Source organism: Corvus brachyrhynchos, unplaced genomic scaffold (assembly GCF_000691975.1).
Source record: "Corvus brachyrhynchos isolate BGI_N302 unplaced genomic scaffold, ASM69197v1 scaffold61, whole genome shotgun sequence".
Taxonomy (NCBI): domain Eukaryota; kingdom Metazoa; phylum Chordata; class Aves; order Passeriformes; family Corvidae; genus Corvus; species Corvus brachyrhynchos.
Window position 1 is genome coordinate 6,067,146 of NW_008236478.1, and position 24,148 is coordinate 6,091,293.

Sequence of the window (24,148 nt, forward strand, 5' to 3'; positions counted from 1 at the left end):
CCTTGTCTTGGCAGCAGTTTCTGCTCTGCTTGCACGTCAACTGACATCTTCATTCAAATACTCAAATGACACCAAGCTGCCAAGTTCTGCCAAGAGTTCCTCTAAGTTATGCTGTCATGTTTTTATTTAAAAATCTCTGATTGACTCTTGGAAGGATGTTTTTATCTGCTATGAAGCCCACAGTAAGCAGATCTATGCTAACCCCTAGAAAAGCAGGCCTGAAACAAGTACTCATCTAGAAGAACTAAGCTGCCCTTCAGAGTCTGATTCACCCAAATGCCCCCAGGGACTTTTCTAACAAGACAGTCACCTTGTCTTTTCTGAGCTTTGGGTTTCAGAGCTGAAGTTGATAAGAACTGACAGCTCTTAGTCATGGCAGACTCTGGAACTAACAAACTTCTTTTAGGTGACAGACAAAACTTGCTGCACTGAATCCATGATTTTGTGGTATTGGGTATAACACACTTTTTCAAAAGTATTTGCCCTCTAAATACCTGTGTATTTTTTTCCTCCAATCATTTATTCATACTGAAAATAGTTTTAGAACAATATAAGCATAAGGGTTGCATTATCAGGGTTGCTTTAACCAGTGTTATAGTACCAGCAACTTAGTAATCACTAGAAGAAACAAAAGTGCTTGATTCTGTTTTCACTGAAAGTCACAGCAAAATTCATGAATTTTAACAGAAATACACTTGTGGTCCTAAAATTTTTAATACTTTAACTTTGAATTTTTAAAGTTTTTCCTTTAGTAGCACCCTGAAAGTTCAAGCATCTGTTAAATTTGGGCTATTATCAGTTTGAAGACTTTAAACTATTGCTAGCAGCTTAGTCTTACAAATAATGAGCCGCATATTTAGCTGAAGTAGTTCAGATGGCTTTTTCTAGTGGTGTTTCCTTGTAATGTCCACCTTTGGTAGCTCTACCAATTAATTTTCTTTCCTCCCTGCAAGACCAAAAGGACATTTATTCATTACATCTTCGATTTTCCTTGTTCCAAATAGTTTTGGCCTTCCATTTTTAGGATAAATTAGAAGTGAACTGTGATTGCCATGATGCACAGATAAGAAATTATGCTCGTATTTCAGTCACAAACTGAAATAAAGAATACAGAATTAAGTGCTAACCAGTTAGATAATTCAGTCATTGTCTGTAGAACATTGTCAGAGAATGGAAACATGGGACACTCATCTAGAGCACTTTATGCACATTATTCCAAGTTATTTGATAAATAACCATAAACATTCAATAATCACATCACAAAACCTAAAAGATAGACAGGACATCTTATCTATTAATAAAGGACAGATATAACCAGACTTGTTTGGGTTGGAAGTAACCTAAAGACTGTCTAGTTCCAACCCCCCTGCCATGTCCAGGGACACCTTCCACTGAACCAGGTTGCTCAGAGCCCCATCCAATCTGCCCTTGAATGGTCCCAGGGATGGGGCAGCCACAACTTCTCTGGGAAACCTGTAACAACATCTCACCAACCTCACAGCAAAGAATTTCTTCCTAATATCTAATCTAAACCTACTTTATTCAGTTTGAAGCTGCTCCCCCTTGTCCTATCACTACACACTCTTGTCAAAAGTCCCCCTCCAGCTTTCTTGTAGACCCCCTTTAGGCAGTGGAGTGTGCAAAACCCGGTGCTTGTGTTTTCCAGGGTGAACAGCCCCAATCATCTCAGCCATCATAGGAGAGGTGCTCCAGCCCCCTGATCATCAATTAAGAAGCCTGTTCTTATTGTTGTCCTATACATGTTCCAGTTTCCATAACTTCTTTTTCAAAGCTTTCAGGCTTTTTTTCTCTAAATTAAGGATAATAGTGTGTGTGTCAGAGAGAGAGAGCACGAGCAAGCACAAGGACAGAGAGACAGCAAATGTGCACACAAAAACTGCGAAAGTCATTTCTCACAGGCTTGAGCTCTAACGATGGAAACAATGTCACAATAGAAAACTGTAGCTGTTTAAAAAAAATATCTACTGGGGTTCTGTTTTAACAATAATTCAACATACTTGCCAATATGTTTCCACCACTGGAAAATTCAAGTATTTCCAAGTACACGGGCAAAGGAACAAAGAAATTGTAATGCAGCATGCATAAAGCCAAAGAGAAAGGCTTTCTTTCCAAACTCCAAGAGAATTTGCCTCTTCACCTTCTTTTGTCACAAAAAACACTGAGAAGGACAATGTGGTCTGAGTACTAAACAGGATGTTTGCATAGCTTCCTTCTTAAGGAAGAGGAAGTATCTACAATAGTAGATAAGAGATTCATAATGAATGCTGAGTACTTTGTAGAACTACTTAGTTTTGATTTAATTGTTTAATGATAAAATATCTGAAAGTCTAATAAAAATCTGTTAATGCATTATCACTTAGCAGCTTGAGGCTTGTTTCAGGTTTGTTTTCTTCAGGGTCGGATCCTTACCTGATGGAAATGCACATAGTCCCAAGCTGGCTGTAATCAGATGAAGTTTCATGATCTACAGCCTAGAACCAACAGAAAACATGCAGCATTTATAACAGAAAACAAATTTTTTTTTCTCTCTGATGTAGAGTGCTATTATAACCTGAAGTATAATTAGTCACAAAAAAGGACTAGGGAAAAGGAAAACTATAAATCCATTTCCAGTCCCACTGTCATAGACAGAACACAATACTGCAAATTAGAAGCTGACTGTAAAACAATTAGATAAAACAATGTAGATCTCTTTGATTCATTAATGCAATCATGGACTGTAAATCTAGCCATAAAGAATGCTTATGCTGTTGCTTAGTCAACTGCAGGCAAATGAAAGCTTTAGAAATAACATAATGCAGGACTGCACCCTTCCATCAACACAGCTACAGTTTCCTTTTGTTCCTACTGTACTGGTAGAATCAATTATGGCTTCTCCTTATGTCCTTACCTGGTGTTAGCTCCAGCTAAGCCTGGCTTTAGAGATGTCATCCCTAAGCAATGCTTTTATAGCACCTTTGACACCTATTCTTGCTTCTTATATGCCCTCTTTTTGCATTAAGAAGCCATTGCTGACTATTTCGTGTTGACAATAGTCTGGTAGCAGGAGGCTGGAGTAGTTAGCCCTCAAAGATCTTTTCCAACCAATATGTCCATGATTCTCGGAATGCTTTTTTTTCACTTTTATCGATTTCTAAAGCAATATTAAACACTATATTAATAACAGTACATATAAAATTTAGCTTTTAGTGCAATTTACTCATCAGAACACAGTCAATATTAATTTTGGGAGCCACAGAATACTGCTCCCATTTAGTAATCAATGGTCATTATCTCAGAAAGAAAAAAAAAAGCTATTTTCACAAAATCCTTGGTGCTTGTACTGAACTGTCATTATTTAAATACAAGTATTTTCTTTGAAGAACTAATACTGTGCTGGTTGTTAATATCTTAAGAAAGACAACAATTTCAGGTCCTAAATTACTGGCTGCTCTCATCTGATAGTATACATAGATGTTTTATTGAAGACAGGTAAAAAAATGTTTCATAATTTCCACATCATGTGAAAACAATCAGACAAAATCACTTTATTTTGCCACAAAGGGTTCAATTTCCTACTTCTTTAAATTTCATCACAATAATTTACATCTGTTCAGAAGGTATGCAATCTGTTACCAAACTGGTCTGGTTTCATTTAACACCTAATTTCACTCTGCATATGTGCAAATTAATACCTGAGGTGCAAACCAGTGGAGAATTAGGATTCAAGGCAGAAAATTATTTTCTGGTGATTAGAATTTCATAATGCACTTACAGAATGGAAGGTCATCTGAGACAATTCCTAGAGTACAACTAAGTACACACAAAGTTATTTGAAGTTCTGTAACCTGGCAAGAGAACAGAGGTTTGAGTTAGCCCGAGGATGTAAATGAGAGAGGAGTTATTCACAGATGAGCATCCAGAAATAGCTGTTCCCAGCTGTCTCCAGCTCTGTACTATTGGGACGTCCTGGGCAAACTAGGCAGCAAAACCAAAGGATAGCAGAACTTGTGAGCCCACACTTCCTTGTGGAATTTGACCCAAGATGTGAAGAAATTAAATATTGTCACAGGCAAACAAGTCTTAACAATCAGGGAATTTATTTTAACTTAATTTAATTCATTGCCAATTAATACAAACTTACAATGACTGATTCAAGTATTGGGGAAAAGGAAACATAGGTAATTAAACAAACACTTATGGAAATATCTTTCTTCCCCCTTGCTCAGGCTCAGCTCAGGCCGAACTCATACCCTCTCCCACTTGCAAGTTTCAACTTTCTTTATTTTTCCCACGGCTTCTGTTCTGTTCATCCTAATTTCCTCAGTGAGGTGATAGACAATGCAAAAATTTGGCATCAAGTGTGTAATGGCTTCTTTCTGCAATCTGGGCCAGGAAAATGAGCTACACCACCAATAAATGAAGATAACATCAAAAAGAGGTTTGAGTTGCAGGAGTCACCAGTATTTGAAGGGAATAAGGAAGATTTCTCGTGGGAAGATTAAATTGGCACAAGGCTTCTCAATATTTTTTGCCTTACTTAAAGAACCAAAAGAAATTATAAAGTCCCTGGGAAAAAGATTTGTCATGCAAATTTGCTGCAGGAACAGTACAATCCCCAGCAGGCAGATTCCAAGGTAACAGCGTGATAAAGGACTTGACAGCAAACTTAAAAGCTGGAAGGAAGAGCCTGTAGGAGGCTGAACCAGAGCTAAGAGGCTGACCTTCAGCAAGATTGATTTAAAAACATTTCAGCCTCAGAAAAAAGTGAAGGTCTTTCCACAAAGGGAAAGAACATTTTACATAGTCTAGAAGACAGTGTAAAGAAACAGAATAGATAACAAATAGCTGGTGTGTGTAACTATCAGGCCAGGGAAAAGTTAAACAGACTTAAAATTAATTTTCAGTGTCCACACTAACAGGAGTTATTGTATGAAGCACCTAATTTGCGTGCCTAAACTCAGAAGTTTCAATGCAGAAACACAGAAGTTTCCAGGACTGTAACACCCAAGCATTAATCTCCTTTGTGCTCCCCTGCCTTTGATGCTATCTCTAGTTCAAAAGGCGTCCACTCAACATCACTTTGTTCTTTCTCACTAACAAAATGATATTGGCATCTAGTGGCAACACCCTGATAGAAATTAGCTCCAGGATTTTTGGTATTGGTTTCTTTGTTGCCAGGATTTCACTCATTCATGGCACAATAACCTGCAAAATGTCAGTTGTTTCCACATCAGGAGAATCATCTTATGTGGAAGAATGCAAGATTGTCCTGATATACCTGTGCTAAATCAGGTGCCAAATGTGATAGTGATGAGTTACTGCATTGTTCTGCCTTGAGCAACTTACCCTGCTTTGTCAGCAAAGCAGCCAAACTAAGAGCACTGATCTTCCAAAGCTCTTCTGCTTCTGAGATCTGAGCAAGTTCATGGCACTGCCTTGTGCTGTGTCAACACTTGCCAGCAACAGCTGGATTTATGTGAAAGTGGGGAGATCAGTCTTCTAGGCTGACTTTTCTGGTTTGGACCAAAATATAAGCAAGAATTGATTGAACACGTACCAGAAATGACTGAGGAGAAAAAGGGAATTTAAATGCAAAGATTACAACAATTAATTTCTTGGTTATGTTTGTAAGTGTGCCTGTGAATTGTTGCAGCTAAGTGACAATGGACGGGGACATTTTAGACTCTCTGCTACTTCCCCATAATTTGTCACAAAATGCACAGCCTGTGACAGGACCAAGCCAGAAATACTATACAGTCTAAATTTACAGCAAATGAAACGTATTTTGAATGGCCATTTCTCTTTATTTGTATTTTTAGTATGTCTTTTATAAGACTCTATCCAGAAAACTCCTCTGGAGGAAATAGCTCTAAAGTTCAGCATGCAGCCAATCTTAAACAGTCCATGTCTTTTGAACCCTGAAGCTCATTCCTTCGAGATTTTTGATCTTTGAGTAATGCAAAAAAAACCCCCTCTGTAATCAATGACTGTAAAGAGTAAAGTCTCAACACTTATTTTGACTATATTCTAGATACTGGTTTTGCCCATTACTTTAGTTTAAAGAGTCAGTGCTTAGAGAAAAATAACACCTTTCAGTTTTTCTAATTAATAAGGTATATAAGTAGCCTCTAGCATAAAGATAACAAAAGTTATTGCAAAAGATACTTCTTCCTCTCTGGACAAAATACACTGAGAGTGCATACACTGTCCATTTCAGGTGGCTCCAAATTAATCATAGGAAAAGGTCAGGGACTAGGATCACTCATGCAGAGTTGATGGTGAAAATATGGTGAAAATATTCATGAAAATATGCCATTACATAATCTCTTCAACAGCTTCTCTGGAACTAACACACATCCAGACTAATAGCTTCCACATAAGAGGTAATGCAAAACTGGCTTCATCTTAGTAATTATTGTTTGCAGTATGAGTTCTATGAGTGGAGAATTCAACAATTGAATAAATACTGCTAAACTCTTCATATTCTTGTTACAGGAAAGCATCAGATAGTGCAATATATAACTCAAATTAGGGTAGACATTAAACAGTCTGTTCATCTTTAAGTAAAAACCTCAAAATTTACAACAAAGGTCATGGTAAAAGTTAAATTAAGGGCCTATGGTAACAGATGCACGGCAAGTTTATATTATTTTAAATTTGTAATACTTAAATGTGGACAAAATTATCCTTTCTTCAAAGTGAATTGCAATGTCAAAACAAAACATAATTGCAGTTCAGGTTCTGGGGCTCAAACATCCAGCTTCTTGTGTAAAAAGGGTTTTATTTATACATTTTAAATATCAAAAGCAAACAATCCTCTCTCTCTTGTCTCTTTTTTATTCTCGCTTATCTCTTGCTGTTTTAATTTATCGGGACCTCAAGATAACCTAAACTTGTTTTATTTTTCCACTGTTTAATTAAGTTCAGCATAATGACAGCAAAAGGAGTAGCAAAGACCCTATTTCAAGCAAACAAACCAGGAGTTTGCTGAGCTGGCAAATCTTCCTGGGCTGTCACAGCTGTAATTTTGACACTGAAAGTCTGATCAAGTTGCAGTTTGAAACTGAAATTTGACTTGCTGCTGCTAGATTCAGGGCTGGTAATTACATACTGGGTTTTGTAGAGGGAGGGGAGAAATATCTGTGTAGAGCCTTCTTACCTCAACTTGGCAGAATGCCTTCCTGCTATTAAAAGTCCACTCAACAATAGTTTATTGTGCTGCATTTTCAGTTTTGTTAAGGTCATTATGAAAGCAGGCCCCTTGGTTGAGTTCAGCTCTCCTCAAGAAGCTCATCTTGGATCTGGGAATGTACATAAAGAGAGATCTAACAATACGAGTATTTTAAAACATTAGCCTAACATTCCAAATATCCTACAATAAGCAGAAAAACTTTGTATACTATAACATTAATGTACAATATGCTTTGGAGCAAAATCCAATTAAACTGCCTTTTGAGTAATAAAGATAGCAATATTTGAATAAGACAGCTAGTCAGATGGTCTAAATAAACTGAATCTTCTATATGCCAGGAAGCATATGCTCTTTGACTTTAATGTCTATAATTATCTTTAAATATGGACACTAAATACAAAAGACCTATCTTGGTTTGATTACAAAATTCTGAGAATGAGAACAATTAAACTGATGAATGTAATTATAAACAGTAATTGCATCCTCCCACCACATTTATTCAAATGAAGAGAAATAGTAGAACAATCTGAAATATAGTTTAATGTCAGTATGACACTTTCCTGCAGAACCAGCTAGTGTGTATATATCTGACTTTTTTAAGGGGGTGTGGAGGAGAAGGAAAAAAAAATATCTCTCAGCTCTGTATGCTGTTAACAAAAAACCCAGGGGGAAGCCCAGAATTTGTTTTTGTTGGCTCCAGGTTTACTTGGGACTGAGTCTCAGCCCTGTCCTTCTAGGCTGCTCTAAGAGCTCTTGCTTATCTGCTCCTGGGGCAGTCACTGGAGGCAGTAAAACAGCTGGTCTCCGAAATCCAAGGGCTGATCTTACCATCTATACTCAGGCTCATTGGTTCCTTCCAAGCTGCTGCTTGTGGAAGAATGCGCTATTCAGATACAAGCAAGAAAGGCCAAAGCTATGTCTTATCTAATCTTCACTGCTATTAAAGTACATATGAAAAGGATAGTGGTAATATTATTTCATCTCTCACACACAGAGATAGTGTGCATAGAACCTGGGAAGAAAGGGTGCTGTGTCAGTGCTGATTCATTGTGAATATTACAAAAACTGAGATGTTGTGTGTGACCAAGCACACAGAGGATCTGTTCTATGGGAGACTAGAAATGAAGCATTTGCTTTATAAACTCTCCAGCCTGTAGGCTCAAAATTCGTTCCAAATCAGGAGGTTGGTTTAGATTCAGTGTCTTCTTGGCTGTCTGAGAACAGCTAAAATAATTTCAAAAGCCTACAAATGGACACTGTTTTAGATGTTTTGATATGCATATCTCCCAGTAAGATTCTGGAACTCCATCTACCTCCTGCTTATAACAATTTATATTCACTTGTTAATTTTCTGTCTTTTAGGCTCTGAGTGCTAATGCCTCAGAAACAGCCACTCTGGCCATTGGGTACCTGGATATTTTTATTGTTGTAGTTTCTTAACCACCAACAAAATAGAACAGTTTGAAGACTCTATTAGGACCCCCAAAGCTCTAGAAAGTATTGAAAATGGTTTTTCGTAGTATCTTGTATCCTGTTAACAGATCTACAAATTATAATAACTTATGTCTGGCCTGGGTTTGGACGCAGGACTATGCTAAGCATTTATATCTTGAGTTGATATTAAGAAATTGAATTCAAAACAAAACCCTGAGATTCTTTACATAGTTGTTTCATTTCACTTGGCTATTACTGCCATCTAGTGATATAATTTACAATATTCAAAACTTTCCATTTAGAAATTATATTGCATCAAAAATATTTGGAAATGTGCAGGATATATTCTAAAAATCTATGCTTCATTTACTTAGTTATGTAATGGCCCATGCTGGCATGCAATTTTATACATATTCAGTTTTGAAGGCTGATGTTTTTTCTGCCTTCTTTATAAGAATGTACTTGAAGACCCAGATACTTGCCCAAGCAGAAAACTTTTCAGAGCCATAGGAGTTTATAATGTATTCAGCTTCTCTTCTGGCAAATTTCCCTAGAAATGGCCATATAATTTATTACTGCTGTAATTGTAGTTGTTAATAAATGATTCATAATTATTTATATCAACATAAGTTTTGAAAATAATTCAGATCAAGTAAAGAGAGCTAATCTCTCCCTCTTTTCAAAAACCAGAAAGTGTCCTATCTTATTTGAAAAGTAATCACTTCCCAAATCTCCTGCCTACCTAGCTGACTCCTCGGATAGTACCAGAGGCTGAAGATCAAATGCAAATAAGGCACACAATCTTAATCACGAAGGTAAATTGCCTATTTTAAACACTTATTATTTGTCTGTGATTTGAGGTCTTTAAATCGAGGTTAATCTTTCTAAAGAATTCACTGGAGCTCAAATTGGCAGCTTAAGTTCTATGAAAAGATGGGGGTTTTTACCATCTGGTTTTACCTAGTGATTTTCTGTAGCTATGTGCATTTAATTTTTTTTTTTTTTTTAGTCAGATTATCTCACTTACCTGCATGGTCAGCCAATTAATAGTGTTTCTGAGTTTAAATCAAGTTACACATAGAAGAAAAAGATACTAACAACAAAATCTGATGCTTGATATTATCACATCAGCCACATTCAGATTTGGTTTTGATTGTTAATTGAACTGCACATAGAAAGTCTTCCCGCACAATTCTACCCTGGGACAGTTCAGACTTTCCAAGCTTGCCAGAGGTGTCTGGCTCACAGACAGACCACTGAGGATTTAGTCACAGTGAGCTCTTCTATCTTCTTCTTCTCAGCTTGATGTTCCTCCAAGTACTTCCACAGGCCTCTAGGGCATGTTTTATACTCCTTTAGATGTCTTTCCTTGGTATCTTCCCTAGATTTGACACTCTAAAGAATGTTGACATTCTTTAAATTAAGTAATCCTTGAGTCCTTTATTCTAGCAGAAAATTGTATAAAAAACACTTTGTCTATCATCATCAGAGTGAGCAGGTGAATATTTTGTTTTAATATTTCCAAATACCAGATGTCTTCCTGTATTTTTCAATTCTCAGTGTTGAAACAAATATGTATGTTTAAGTCTGATTTCAGACTTAACTCTCTGTACAAAATAAAACTGATAATCTAGCACAAAGGTAATCCTATTGTCACATGTTACAGCAACCTCAGTTCTAGACAACTTAATTAAAATCATTTCCAAAATCCCAGAAAGCTTAATTCTTAGATTTTCAGCTTTTGATACCTGGATAAATCTCACTGTAACAATACAAACAGGCAAATTATAAAGGAGAAAATGCAAGATAATGTATTCTGTACAGTGGATTTTCATTCTTCCTGGAATCTCTTCAGATTTAGATACTATTAATAAATATACACTCTGCCATATTACAGTCAGATATTCAAAACACATATTTCTAGCCACTTTAGTAAACTGAAAGAAAATGCTTCTTCTGTAATCAGATGTGTCTTAGCATCATCAATTAAATACACAGATTATACTGTTTAGAAAATTTATGACTTCTTGCATTCAGGGATCATCGTCAAATTAATTAAGCTGATGGACTACTAACAATTCTAACTTACACTATTTTATGAGTCATAACGTATCCAGTGCAAGAGATGACTTCAAGTGATGGAAAAGTATGCATTCCAAGTTATCTTTTTAAGAAGTCATCTGCCATTGTCAGAAATGCAAGTTGGGATGGAAAGCAGAAACCATGCTCATACAGAAAATTCTGTAACTTGCCAGAGCCGGTGAAATGGATCAAAGAGCTGCTTCTAAATCAGGGTGTTACCCAGAACTAGCCCAGGAAATACAGACACTCAGTATTTAACTTTGAAATGAAATAAAGATAATAAATAACAATTCTTCTTTTCTGAAAACAACTGTAAGGCTGTTGCAAAAAATAGCAGCATGGGATGGTTTGACATTAGGCCTTGAAAAGAATCTACAAATTCATCATGACCAAAAGGGGGAGATCTTCCTCCTTCCTCCTCCTTCAGACTATAAATACTGCCCTTTCTCCTTCTTTCCCGTTCTGGCTCTCCCACACATCATGCCCTGAGTTGAGTCAATTCAAGTTGTTGAAAGAGAAGAAAATTAGCCTAACAAAGAAAGAAAAGTGAATAGTTTGTCTATGATTTAAATACTTGAAACAATTTATCCAGTGGAGTGCTGGAGCTGGTGTGAGGGAGAAGGTGAGATCATGCAGCTGGGCCCAGCTGAGGAGTGATTAACCCATTCTCACAAGAATGAGCCTTTACATCTCATCACTCCACAGTGCAACTTTATCTTCAAACTGTGCTTCCAAATCCTCCATCTCCATGTCATCAATACAGTGTTGCACCCTGCTATGTCTCAGTTCTGGTGCTTCTCCAACCCGGGTACTGTCACGAATAAAAGACATTATTTTTTCCATTGTCACTGACATACTTTACTGGGTTACATTGCTCTAAAAAAAAAAGTCAAACAAGCCATGCTGAACCTGACCTAGTGAAGTGGCAGAGATGCTTGACCAAGGCACTTCAAGAAGCCAGGCTAGTCAATCATACTGGTTTAGCTTGACACTAAATTGCAGCCTCCCTCAGAATCAGAAAAACCTGTTTTCCTCTCAGTATTCTCACTTTTCATTCTATTTCTTTCTTCATTTATGGGCAGAATAGCAGAACAGAGCAGCTAGAAGATAGAATTGGGCCATCATTTGTCAGAAGGACAACTAGAAGGTAAGTGGGGAATATTAGCCCACCCTATTCCTAACCTTTCCTGCAACCGGGAAATTATCTGAGGCCAACAGCTTGAAAGTTTCAATAGTAGGTATCAGCAGTATGTAAAATTATTTCATTGTAATGATAATTGAAGAAACTTAGCTGAAAAAGATTACCGTATTGTGATTAATTGAAAAACCAAGACTGAGCTAAATGTCAAGTCTAAAAATAGTATAATCTCATTAAACTGATTCATTATTTGCTGTAATAAAGGCATATCTATTATAACTATGCCCCTATAAAGACAATAGGCCAGAAATTATAAAATAACAGCATATGAAATTATAAAATTCATCAATAACATACCCACTATAATCATAGTCTTTATAATATCTCATAAAAATGAATTAAAAACAGTAAATATTTTGCCTTATGACAGTGGGCTATGTATCTTCATATATTGAAAAAGCAGTAACACAAGGTATATGGAAATTTTTTTCTGGTTACTATAAATATGATTTTTTTAAGCAAACACCTACATAGCAATTGCAGAAGGAAAAGGGATTAAATGTTGTGAGTTATGTTCCAGTTTGGAAGTAAAATGCTCAAAATTAAAAGACAGGAACAGTCATGTTTTCTTTTTTCCATTTTATTAAATTTTATACTTAGGAGAAAGTTTTGAACTTGCAACATTAGAGCTGCAGTTTGACAAAGCTGAGGACATGCAGCAGTCGGATATTGAACCAGGCCAAACACATCAGCTCTGCAGTGACCATCTCTGGGTCAGTCCATAACTCACTCTCCTCCAAACACTTACCAGTTCTCACTGCACTGTTGAAAAGGATTTGGCTAACTCGGCTGGGATCACTGTGGTGGAGCAATCTTGAGACGGGCCCTTTTACTCCTCCAGCTACAGCTCAGTGTTACGGCCGGATCCAGAAAATGCAGCTTCCAGTGGAACAGATGTAACCAGGTCTTTCTGCTCAAAGCAGGGTCAGCTTTGAGCTTAAATAAAATTACCTGGAGTTTTATCCCTTTAGTTATTGAAAAAAGTCCAAGGACAGACTGTTCAAGTTCTCTGTGCAGCCTGCTCCAATGTTAATGCAAACCTGTCCTGGAACAGGATGAGTGCTCTATTTCCTTTGTACGGTCAGACACTACTGGGCAGCAAAAACCACTAAAGGACTGTGAAGAATTTTGGTGTAAAAAAGATTCTGAAGTCTGACTTCTGGCAAAAGCAAAAGTGAAATAAATTAAACAGTGGATAAATATTCAGCAGAGCAGCCTCCTCCTCTCTTACAGTGGCCATAAGGGATACAAGAGGAGCACCCCCTATAAATGCTCTTTGAAATACTGATCACTTCTCTGCCTATATTCCTCAGAGCAAAATCACCCAAAACCCAGGCATTTTTTCTTGCCTACTTTTTTTTTTTTTCTCTGATCTACTACTTCTTCATGAGAGGTGAACTAAGACATTGAGAAATTCTGAACAGCTGGTACTTCAGCTAACATCCATAAAGGCAGTTTTCTCTTAAAATTCAGGTGGCTGTACATTTAAATGAAACAAGGCTGAAAACAGCAGGTTGCAATTATTTCTCTGAGCAAGGTCACCTGGCAAACTGAATCTGAAAAAAATATAAAATGAACTGGCTGGATTGAAATCTTAGAACACTCACTTGAATGATGAAATCACTACCTTTGTAATTAGTTACACACAAACACTCCTTCTCAACACTGGAAACAAGGCTAAGGCCCAAATTAAAATCAAGATCAAAGCACTTTGAGAATATTCTATCTATATTTAATTTCCTATCTAAATAACTGCTTAGAAAGAGCTATACATTATCACCTTCCATAAGTGTCCATTTTACCCTCCTGGGCAGTAGTTAAAAGAAATTAATATTCAGAATTAATACCTTCATCATTTCTGAATTCATAATTTCATTTCTATTAAAAAATACATTGCATGGACAATGTCAGAAGTAGACAATTGAACTTCTGATTATTGAAATAGGATAAAATACTGAAATCCTTGTGTTTTCAATGAAAAGCAATCGACTGTGAAAGGAAAAAACAAGTCTTATACTGAAAAGTTTGAAAGTAAATACTGTTAGTGGTTTGCATTTCAACTTTGCAGCTACCAGAGATCAACAGGGTTTCACATGGTTTTGCTGTAACTCAGCTGCAGAGGAGCTGTTTGGGCTTCGGTCTCACAGAGTGATACAAAGCATCTTTATGGGGAGAAAATACTAGATAACAGAGAATTATCTCATTCCTAAGGAGCAACCTAACAACCAACACCAGAAGTAGAAGAAGAAATGCAGGGTGATTAATCACAGTGGAGGAGAGGGGCCAGGGATTACCAAGAAAAATAAGGGTCCCATCTTTTGACTTTTAAATCAAAATGAGGTAATCTTTTGAAAGAAAAACTACAGTAAAACAAAATTAGTAGGATCAACAGCAGAGGTAACGAGGTAAAACGTAAGAGCCTGCTAAGTGATCACCTGCTATGAAACCTTCCAAAGCTTCTTGTTGCCTCGAGTTCCATGAATTCCTTCTCATTTACAATATTTTGCTTCAAAAATCATACTTTATAAGTTTCAGAACACTTTGTACTGTATTCATAAGAGGGGAGAGGAATCTGTTATTAAGCCAGATCTTAACTGAGGGAGAAAAGCGAATTAATCCCAAGAGGGATTTTTTCTAAGGCTTAACATCTGCACAGAAAATTCATTTGAACAAGAAGATACAAATCTACTCCCTACATTTTCTGGTAAGATGCATTTTCTGGCTATAGATTTGAAAATGAAAAATGTTGATATTCCAATTTAAATGAGCAATTTTTTAACAGTAATTTTGGTCATTTTTGTGTAGCCCTGCATTTCACCTGATTTCAGAGCCCGATTTGATAAGTGTTTTACAGTTGCTGGGAAGGAAGGGCATAAAATAAATAGCTTTTGATATTCCCTAGGTGAATGAAATTACTTTCCATGTAATAAATCCTTTCTGAAAAAAAGGAAAACTTTTCACCACAAAGAAAAAGTCAGGGTTATCAAAGTTCCGGTTTATATACATTCTGACAAGCTTCAAATTCTTGATTTTATTGGAATATTTGAAAATATATATATATCTACACACACACCCACACTAAAAAGAGAATTTAATTTTCTGTGAAAAAACTATTTTCAAAGTTTGGTGAAAACATACACGTAAATTAAAAAAAGAAGGGGGGAAATATAAAATATTGAAAGGCCTTTAAACCCTCCATAAACCATTTTAATAGTTACTCTGTCTTATTTTCACTAGCCAAAATAATATTCAATATTTTTCTGATGTTTATGACACGCATCACCCAACGTACTTCAGAACTTGGCATAAAGAGTTAAGATTTGAAACCACTTTTAAAGAGTGAATGCTTACTGCACAAAAGGAAAATATTTTTCTTTTTGTTGTTTATCAGTCTCTCTCAAAACAAAGTTGCTGCAGATGGTACAGAGGCTGCTTTGACATAGTCTCAGCTAGAGATATTGCTAGACATGCATTACATTAGTTCATAATCTGAAATAGATTACTTGTTTTCTTTCTTTTAGGAGCTCACGATTCTGCTACAAAGATGTAGAAGTCTGTCACAATCCATCTTCTGACAGAAGAATCGACCATTGTGCAATCCTGCACTGGATGAATCTTTTGGGACACATGAGCCATTAGCCAGTAGTACTTAGGGGAGTCACTCAAAGCAAAACTGAAACTTGTCTGTGTGCATAGCTACAGAAGGGTCAGGAGAGCCCTGGGTTCAGGTGCATGAAGTACAGTAAAATCAGAATTTGGAGGACTGTAGCAAAATCTTGACCTCTTTAGATCTACTAGAAATATATATGTTTTCCTTCAAGAGAGCCATAACCTTTTCCTGATGCCCATCCATTTCCATCTGACCTCATGCCACTGTAGGGGTCATGCTGATAAAAAGGGACAGAATATATGTCTCAAAGCATCTGTATAAAATGCATTTATTCTCATGCAGTTATTAATAACAATTCCCCTTCTTTAACTTCACATCTCAATCCCCTTCATGACAACATGAAGTACCTTCTAGTTTATCTAATACTGCCCTGGTTAAATATGAGACCCAGACATTTCCACTTTGCTTTGTGCTGCCCTTTTTTCTCTTTCTACTTGCACACTCTTTACTATGACTCTTTCCTAGTAAAGGCTATTTAAATCATAGAATCATAGAACAGTTTGAACTGGAAAGGAGCTTGCAAGGGAGCAGGGCCATCTGCCACCTGTCTGAGCAACCTGGGCCAGTGTTTTTACATCTTCATTGTTAAATACTTATTTCTTATATCTCGTCTAAAATGACACCCCTTCAGTTTAAAACCACCACCCCTTGTCCTGTCACAACAGGTCCTGCTAAGAAGTTTGTCCCCATCTTTCTTGTGGGCACCACTTCAAGTACTAAAAGACTGCAAGATTTCTCTGGAGCCTTCCCTTCTCCAGGCTGAACAATTCCAATTTTCTCAGTCATTCCTCACAGGAGAGCTGTTCCAGAGAGATATTCCTCTCATAATCTTTGTGGCCTCCTCTGGACTTGATCCAAAAGGTCGTTCCTGTGCTAAGGACCCCAGAGCTGGATGCAGCACTGCAGGTGGAGTCTCACCAGAGCAGAGGGACAGAATCTCCCTCACCTGCTGCCCATGGTGCTTTGGATGCAGCCCAGGACACATTTGGCTTTCTGGGCTGCCAGTGCTCATTGCTGGGTCATGTTCAGCCTCTCACCCACCAGCACCCCCAAGTCCTTCTAGGCAGGGCTGCTCTCATTCTGCTCATCCCCCAGCCTGGATTGATACAGGGGGTTGTTCCAACACAGGTGTAGCACCTTGCAGCTGGTCTTACTAAACCCCATGAGATTCCCATAGCCCACTTCTCAAGCTTGTTCAGATCCCTCTGGATGTCCTCCCATGCTTCAGGAGTGTCAACCTCACCACTCAGCTTGGTGTCTGCTGCAAATTTGCTGGGGGTGCACTTGATCCCTTCATCTATGTTGTTAATGAAGATATTAAATAGCACTGGTCCCAGTACAGACCCCAGAGGAACACCATTTGTCACTGATGTCCACTGGCAGGCTGAGACTGACCACAACGCTCTGGATGTGACTGTCCAGCCAATTCATCATCCACTGAACAGTCCAACAATCAAATCCATATCTCTCCAGTTTAGAGAGAAGGATGTTGTGGGAGACTGTGTCAAAGGCTTTACAGAAATCCAGACAAAGCCCTTCCTTTGCCCACTGATGTATCTCTCCATCATGGAATGCCCCTGGGCTGGTCAGGCAGGAGTTGTCCTTGGTGAAGCTGTGCTGGCTGTCCCAGATCAGCTCCCTGTCCTCTATGTGCCTTAGCAGAGCTTCTAGGAGGATCTGTTCCATGATCTTCCCAGGCACAGAGGTGATGCTAACACAGAAATAGGTCCCAGGATCTTCTTTTCTACCCTTTTTAAATATGAGTACAATGTTTCCCCTTTTCCAGTCACCTGGGATTTCACTTGACTGCCATGACCTTTCAAATAGCATGGAAAGGGGATGGACAACTACACCAACTGATTCCCTCAGGACTCCAGGATGCATCTCATTCTTCAGGTGATCAAGACCTTGATCTTTACTTGCAGTGGGGAATACTTTTCTCCCACAGTCCCCATCCTGCTGTCCATCAACTCCACAGATGTGGGAAGAGAGGTTGTCACTGATGACTGAGGAAATTCTGGGATGCAATTTAGCTAGTACTTGCTAAAATTCTCTGTTTTGAAAGCAGAAATGCAATGCTTCCTGGCCTGTTTTAGTTTTAGTATAATCATTATTAGTTTTAGTATAACCATTATCCCATGATACTGCATATATAAATTATTGCATAACCATATTTAAACTAAGATCTGAAAACATATAATGTTGGCACCAAAAACCTAGAGCACTCTCTTTCTGAAAGAACAGACATTAAAAAAAATAGTGTTCTTAAAAAGCAGGCTAGAAGACTGTTTATCATAACCACCAAATATTAGCAAGGAGTCTACAGCAAATATGTCCAAGTTAGTATGCCCTAATGAACTAAATATAATATTAACAAAATCTCATGTCCTGAAATATAAATTCTAATCATCATAAACGGAAAGTGTGTTTGACAGTTTTGCAGCAGGTTTCAGCTACAAGTAGAAAAAAATTCTTCAAATATATGGAAAAAGTATGAATTTTATTCTTACTCCACTTAATTATTTATTTTGCTGACTATCTGAAACTGAGCCTGAGGCAAGAATTTTAAGCCTGATTAAGATCAGGATGCTGTATTTTTGTCACGCTCAAATTAAATACCTGAATGGAACTTTGCTTTTAGAACATGGGTGAACAATATAGTAATTGAACAAATCTTTCTATCAGACTACAGAAAATATGAGCAAACTGTATTTGTACTCAGAAATTTTAGAACAGACAGGACTGCTGGAACATTGTTTCAGAAGCACAGTAAGTAAAATGTAACTGCCCACAATCAGTTAAGAATGGTTGACCTCTTCATGTCCATAACTTCAACATTGTGTCATGCTGTTTTCACAAGAATGCTCTCCAAACAGTTTTCAAGGTTAATTTTGCTGTTACTCCCTCTGGCACAGTAAGCAGATAATTCTGTCTCCTGACTAATTTTTTTCCCAGCTTCTTTGATATCAGTAACTGGTACTCATGCTAAATGAAGTTTTCATATTTTGCCAAGGCCGCTGTTTGAATTTGTCTCTCTGTTATATTTCTAAAGGCAATACTGATACTTCAAAGGATGTAGAAGAAACATTGTCTGCTTCTTGTTAGTGAGATTGCTGAGAATGTTGTATACCTTCAGTGACAACATTGTAGGGCAAGCTGCTGTATTGTCTCCATTTCTATTTCGGAGTAATTAAAATTGAAGAGGATTTGCTTGAACCTGGTCAAAAGTATTTCCTCCTGTGGCTGTATAATCGATTGGGGAAAAATATAAATCTCTTGGTCACAATGTCAAACATGAAGATTTAAATTAGCTGTATAAATGTTAAAGTTTTACTTTACAGATCATGTCCTTCAAAATGTGTTCCATTCCTTGTATTACTCACATTATTAATTCTGCTGAAATAAGACTATCCTTCTAAGTGTAAACATGTAGAGTTGTTTAATTTGGGGTCTGTGAAGCTTTTGGATACAGTCAGCTTAGTTGCTTACTAAATTAATAGATTCAAATTTAAGCTATAGAACAAGTTCCTAAATATAAACATATGAACTTTTGTTCAACAGCAGAAAATCTTTAAGGCCTGCTGCTGTGAATCAACATAATTTCACCCCACTAATCTTTACTCATTCATATCAGCTGGAGAATCTGTCTACAGGAGATATTTTACACTTGAGGCTAACAGATTGTTCAGAAGTGCTACAGCCATTTACTAATCAGTCAGGAAAATGCTTCAAGTAGTTGAAGTCTTATGAGCCAATACATATATTTACAGGTTAAATAAATCCTCACATTTTATTAACACATAGGTATTTTTCCACATCTGAAATGCATTCTTTTTACAAAACTGTATCGATTTTAAACTGGATTGGAGACAAAACCTGGTCTGTGGAAATGGCACACAGCAGTAACAGCATTCTGAGACAGGGCACAGAAAAATTCCTGCAATTCGGGCTTTTTATGCTTTGAAGGTATGGTGCTGCAGTCAGGCCAGCAAATCTTGCTTTCTTGCTTTTATGAAAATGGGGAATCTATTTCCACTTCTTCTTTTTTTAATTAATCCCCTATTGAAAACTAACTGGTGAGTTGAACTGGCCTGTGAAGAGGAGCACCAAAAGCCAGAATCAGCACAGAATAAGCAACAAAGGCACGTGGCTGGGACTCGGTGGAAAAGCAAAGAGGTAGCTGTGCTCTATTAAGATTTTCTCTGCTGATGTCAAGAAACAGAACCTTTAGAGAGATTCAGAACTGACTCAATTAAGGATTTACCTTAATTACCCTACCTTCTGTCAACTTCCTCCTCTATACTTCCACAAAGATGAACAAGAGGTTTATCTTTGAGCATGCTGGATTCCCAGTATCATACTGAATGCATTAGTACTTCAATTAATGTACTAATGAAGCACAATGAATGAAAAGAGCACAGTCACCTGCAAGCAAAAACAAATTGAGAAGAATTTTAGAAACTGCTCTACATGCTCCTTTCTAGTGAAAAACAAGGTGACAATGGTTCAAATACTTCTACTAATGCTCATCTTTAAACACAGCTTTTTTCCTTAAAGTCAGTCAGTCTTCAGGGACTTAAAATGCAAATTATTTTAGAGTATACTACACTGCTGAACTAATTGCAGCGATCCACTCAGGTCATATAGGAATACACAGTTCAGATATGAGAGGCTAGAAATGCAAAGCCATTTTGTGGAGTGTTCATTATACTCCACGTATCTGGCAGAGATTAAAAGGCTTGGGGCAGCTTATCCCCAGTCATAACATTACTATAAGCTCAACAATCCTTTCCAGGGAACTGTGAAACAAGTTGTTTGTCCTACTGAGGACAGGAGGGAATTGTCAGCTACTCATTTGTTCAGCTTGTTTCCTCACTGATACCCTGGGGAAGACACCTCCGTGCAAAAGCATCTTGCATCCTTTATCACATACTGGAGATGGATCACTTAATAGATGCATAATGGAGCATCACATTTTAGTTCAGAAGCATCACTTGCAAGGGAGAGAGTGACAGCATCAGCACACCAGAAATGGTTCACATTTAGCCTACCCTAATGTGCAAAATTGAAACCAATTATTTTTGGTAGCCCAGAGCAATCTGTGGTTTAAGACAACTCTGTACCATGTAAGTGAAAAGTATAACTGTGTATGTTCAAGTTCCACCAGTAGATCACCCTCCAAACACATAGCTGAACAGTGCTTTGAATGAAGAAAAGAGAGTAAAAGCCACACTTGTAGGGAAGAAGAAAATTTATCCCAAATCAAATATTGGGAAGAACAGGAGCCTTTCCTCTTTTAATAGATCAAGAGGCAATTGAAGGATAGGAAAATCTTTTTAGGGTAGTTTCAAGATATGCTTGTATTGGTTAATGTCTATCAAGTTGAACTTAAATATAATCAGATCAAACATCTTCATTTAAAAGCCAAATAATTCTACTAGTTGTGTTGGAATTCTGGTGCATCTGTACAGTCAAGCAGGGTTTCAGCTTTGATGTGTAAAATACTGGCACTTCATATATCCCTCAGAACAAAAGGAGAAAAAACACCCCAAAGATTTTGGGGTTCCAGTGTTTTTGCTGGGAATCTTTTGCTGACTTCAGTGGACACTGAATCAGATCTCTGAATATGAGTTTATTCCAGTTGATTTTCATAAGCTGCTTCCTGCAGTTTGCATACAAACAACTTTGTTCACATGACTTAGAAAAAACACTTTTGAAGGCCAACTACTGTATCTTGTGTTCTTTTAGCAGTTAAGATATTTGCCAGCTTCATTCTTCCAGACAAAATATGCATGCTTGCTTTCCAACAGCTTTGACCATTACCATTCCTGACAGAAGCATAGTTTTTATAATTTATGCTTCAACTATCTGCTCACATTTCATGCATCTTCATTTCAAGGCAATTTAATTAAAAAAAAAGAAAATATAATAATGCATCTTGTTACAAAATTATAATTTGGCATTTGCAAACAAGAATGCTCATTCTCTTCTACTTATATAATGTTCTATAAACAGATTTTGTGCAAATAAACATTTTTTGCAAGGATCATTCACTGATGGTTTTATGCATGCACTACATTTTCCTGAAATGAATTTGCAGTGGTTATACTTTTAAGCTAAACATCGAAGACTTTAGGCACCAAACAGTAAAGTACTTTACATTCCCAAAATAAACTGAACCTCAGCAGAACATTATTATATCAAACTTCCAAAGAATTATATATAAATATTATGTATTCAGTATCTTTTAGTCATGCTTTCCATTATAGAGTTTACCACAAATGCTACAAATAACAGTAATTTAATTATATGTTTGTCCAGGTAAGTATGTTGTATTACAGAATAAACTAAAAACTTAGAACCTAATTTAAATTCGGCAGTTTTGTCTGCAAAGCCCTTCAGCTTCCCCAGTCACCTATCAAGAGGCTGTGTGTTGATTTTTGTTTAGTGAATCACACAGGGCAACATAGGGCTGTAGTTTCATTAGGAGCAGTTCTTCATTAGAGAGGAGGACCCTGAAAGGGTTCTGTAAAATACATCACAGAACGAAAAAAATATAATCCTTGCTCCACACAGTGAAGTACTAAACAGAAGATGGGAGGAGGTTAAAACAACAAGACAATTAACCTCACTAGTTAGTGACAAATTAGTCAGCATGATGAGCAATATGATCAGTCCCATGCAACCTATCAAGATGGTTCTTGTACGTACTCTGGCAAAAGGTGATTTTTAACAAAAGATTTCTAGAAAGCAAATAAAGAAATCTTTGTAGATGTAGAACAAAGCCTTGTTGTAGAGTGGAAAGAAAAAGATCCTTGTTTGAAAAAGTAACAACAAAGGCTATCATCCTTGGTTAAGCAGAAGCACAAATCAACTTTTCAGTAGTGACTAAAAGGAGATTGATACAGGTACTGATCATGTATGGAAGGCCTGGAAAGCAAAAAAACATCCCTACACCACGATGTGCTTATGCCTTAGATCTGAGACAAATCCCAACTCAGGCCACTACAACCAAAAGCACTTTTAGAATATAGCAACATCCATTCTTCAGAAGGTTTTTAAAGCTGTTTTCAGAATATGCATTTAACTATGATAAGAACTATGAAGGAATATAATCAAAAGACAGAAACTTACTGAGCTCACACTTATATCTGTAAAAACGTACATGCACCAACCATATACTCTTCAAGAAAGTCGGATTCATTGTGGACACCGAGCATCCTTACACGTCAACTGTCTGCAATTGCACCTGTGATTGTCATAATGTTGTTGCTTAGAAAAGGTCCATTGGTCCAAGAAACTAACTCTAAAGAAAATATGAATCTTAAAGGTAAGAAGAAACCATTTATACGGGAGTGTGCATGTGTATGTCCCATTTGAAAGCCAGCACTGTAGGCTGGTAGATCCCCTTCCAGTTAACAGTTTTCCTCAATGTGTATTCATAATACACAAACAGTAACTCCATTTCTGCTCTTCTTCCTTTCGGTCATTACACAGAATGTGCAATTAATGAATGAGTCTTCCAGTTTTAATTCAGATGCTATGGTAGAAGGTCTAACAAACACCATTTCTACATTTAAAATGCGTGAGAAATTCAATAGAAAAGGCCTGACTTTTTCATATCCTAAGTATTTTGAGAAATACTATTCTACAAATTTGAGCTTAGTTTCATTGTAAGTAGCATCTTGTAATAGTGATCTCTCAAACTGCTGCTACAACTTCCTGCAAACTATGCCTCCAGCCTAATCATACTTTTCCATGCTGCCACACAGGTCCAATGAATTGCATTCCAAACTATTGTCTTTCAAAGCTACAATTCAAATATTATAAATCATGCAGCTGATGGAAGATAAATCTAGAGCTTACAGCCCAATTGGCTTTCCCTTCTGGCTGTATCTAGTCTGCAGCAATCATTCATGGAAGGACAGGTTACAAGTGTTTTAGAGGAGTAGTCTAGAATAGCTTTTAATATTCGAAAGGGGATGTTCAGAGTGCTCAAAAGTTGGCAGCTACATGCAATTGAGAATGTTCTAAGACCATTAGATTTTAAATATCCCTTTAAAAATGCCAAACTCTCTCTCTTCCCCAAGGCAGTGATCAGTAAATTAATAACAAGTGCACTGGGATAATGAAGGATGGGGGGTGGCCTGAGTTGTTGGTTTTGCATTTTTTTCAAGAAACTTGGTTTTATCCTCTCTGGTCATGGTTCAAAATTAGCTTCACGAAGCTTGTATGAGTCTTTTTATACGAAGCAGTTGTTAAATATTTATGATATCAAATTACACATACAACACAAAAAATATTGGAAGCATCAAGTCTTGAATGCCTTAAAATTTCAGGCTATTTGTTTTACACTAGCTACCAACTTTATGTGGCTTTCAGAGGAGTGCCTGAATGGAGTACATTTCAGAAAACATGCCTCGAGGTTAAAAAGGATTAGGTCACCACTTTGTATTCAACATCAAAGCCAGAAGGTTGACCAGTGTGTTCTTTTAAATTTTTTTTCTAACATTTTGAAGTTGCCATCTCTATTTGTATATCTGAATAAAACACAGTTTAATAAAGGTTT

The 24,148-nt window shown here is 37.1% G+C and overlaps 2 long non-coding RNA genes across 2 annotated transcripts; one reads left to right on the forward strand and one right to left on the reverse strand.

Annotated features, from left to right (window-relative positions):
• Positions 1-2,306: 2,306 nt before the first annotated feature.
• Positions 2,307-12,965, reverse strand: LOC108444645. The gene is made up of 4 exons (XR_001859275.1): positions 12,658-12,965; positions 7,163-7,304; positions 3,776-3,848; positions 2,307-2,492 (listed from the first exon to the last, which is right to left on the reverse strand). It is a non-coding gene; the product is annotated as an uncharacterized LOC108444645 (long non-coding RNA).
• Positions 11,652-15,979, forward strand: LOC108444646. The gene is made up of 2 exons (XR_001859276.1): positions 11,652-11,858; positions 15,431-15,979. It is a non-coding gene; the product is annotated as an uncharacterized LOC108444646 (long non-coding RNA).
• The last annotated feature ends 8,169 nt before the right edge of the window (positions 15,980-24,148 follow it).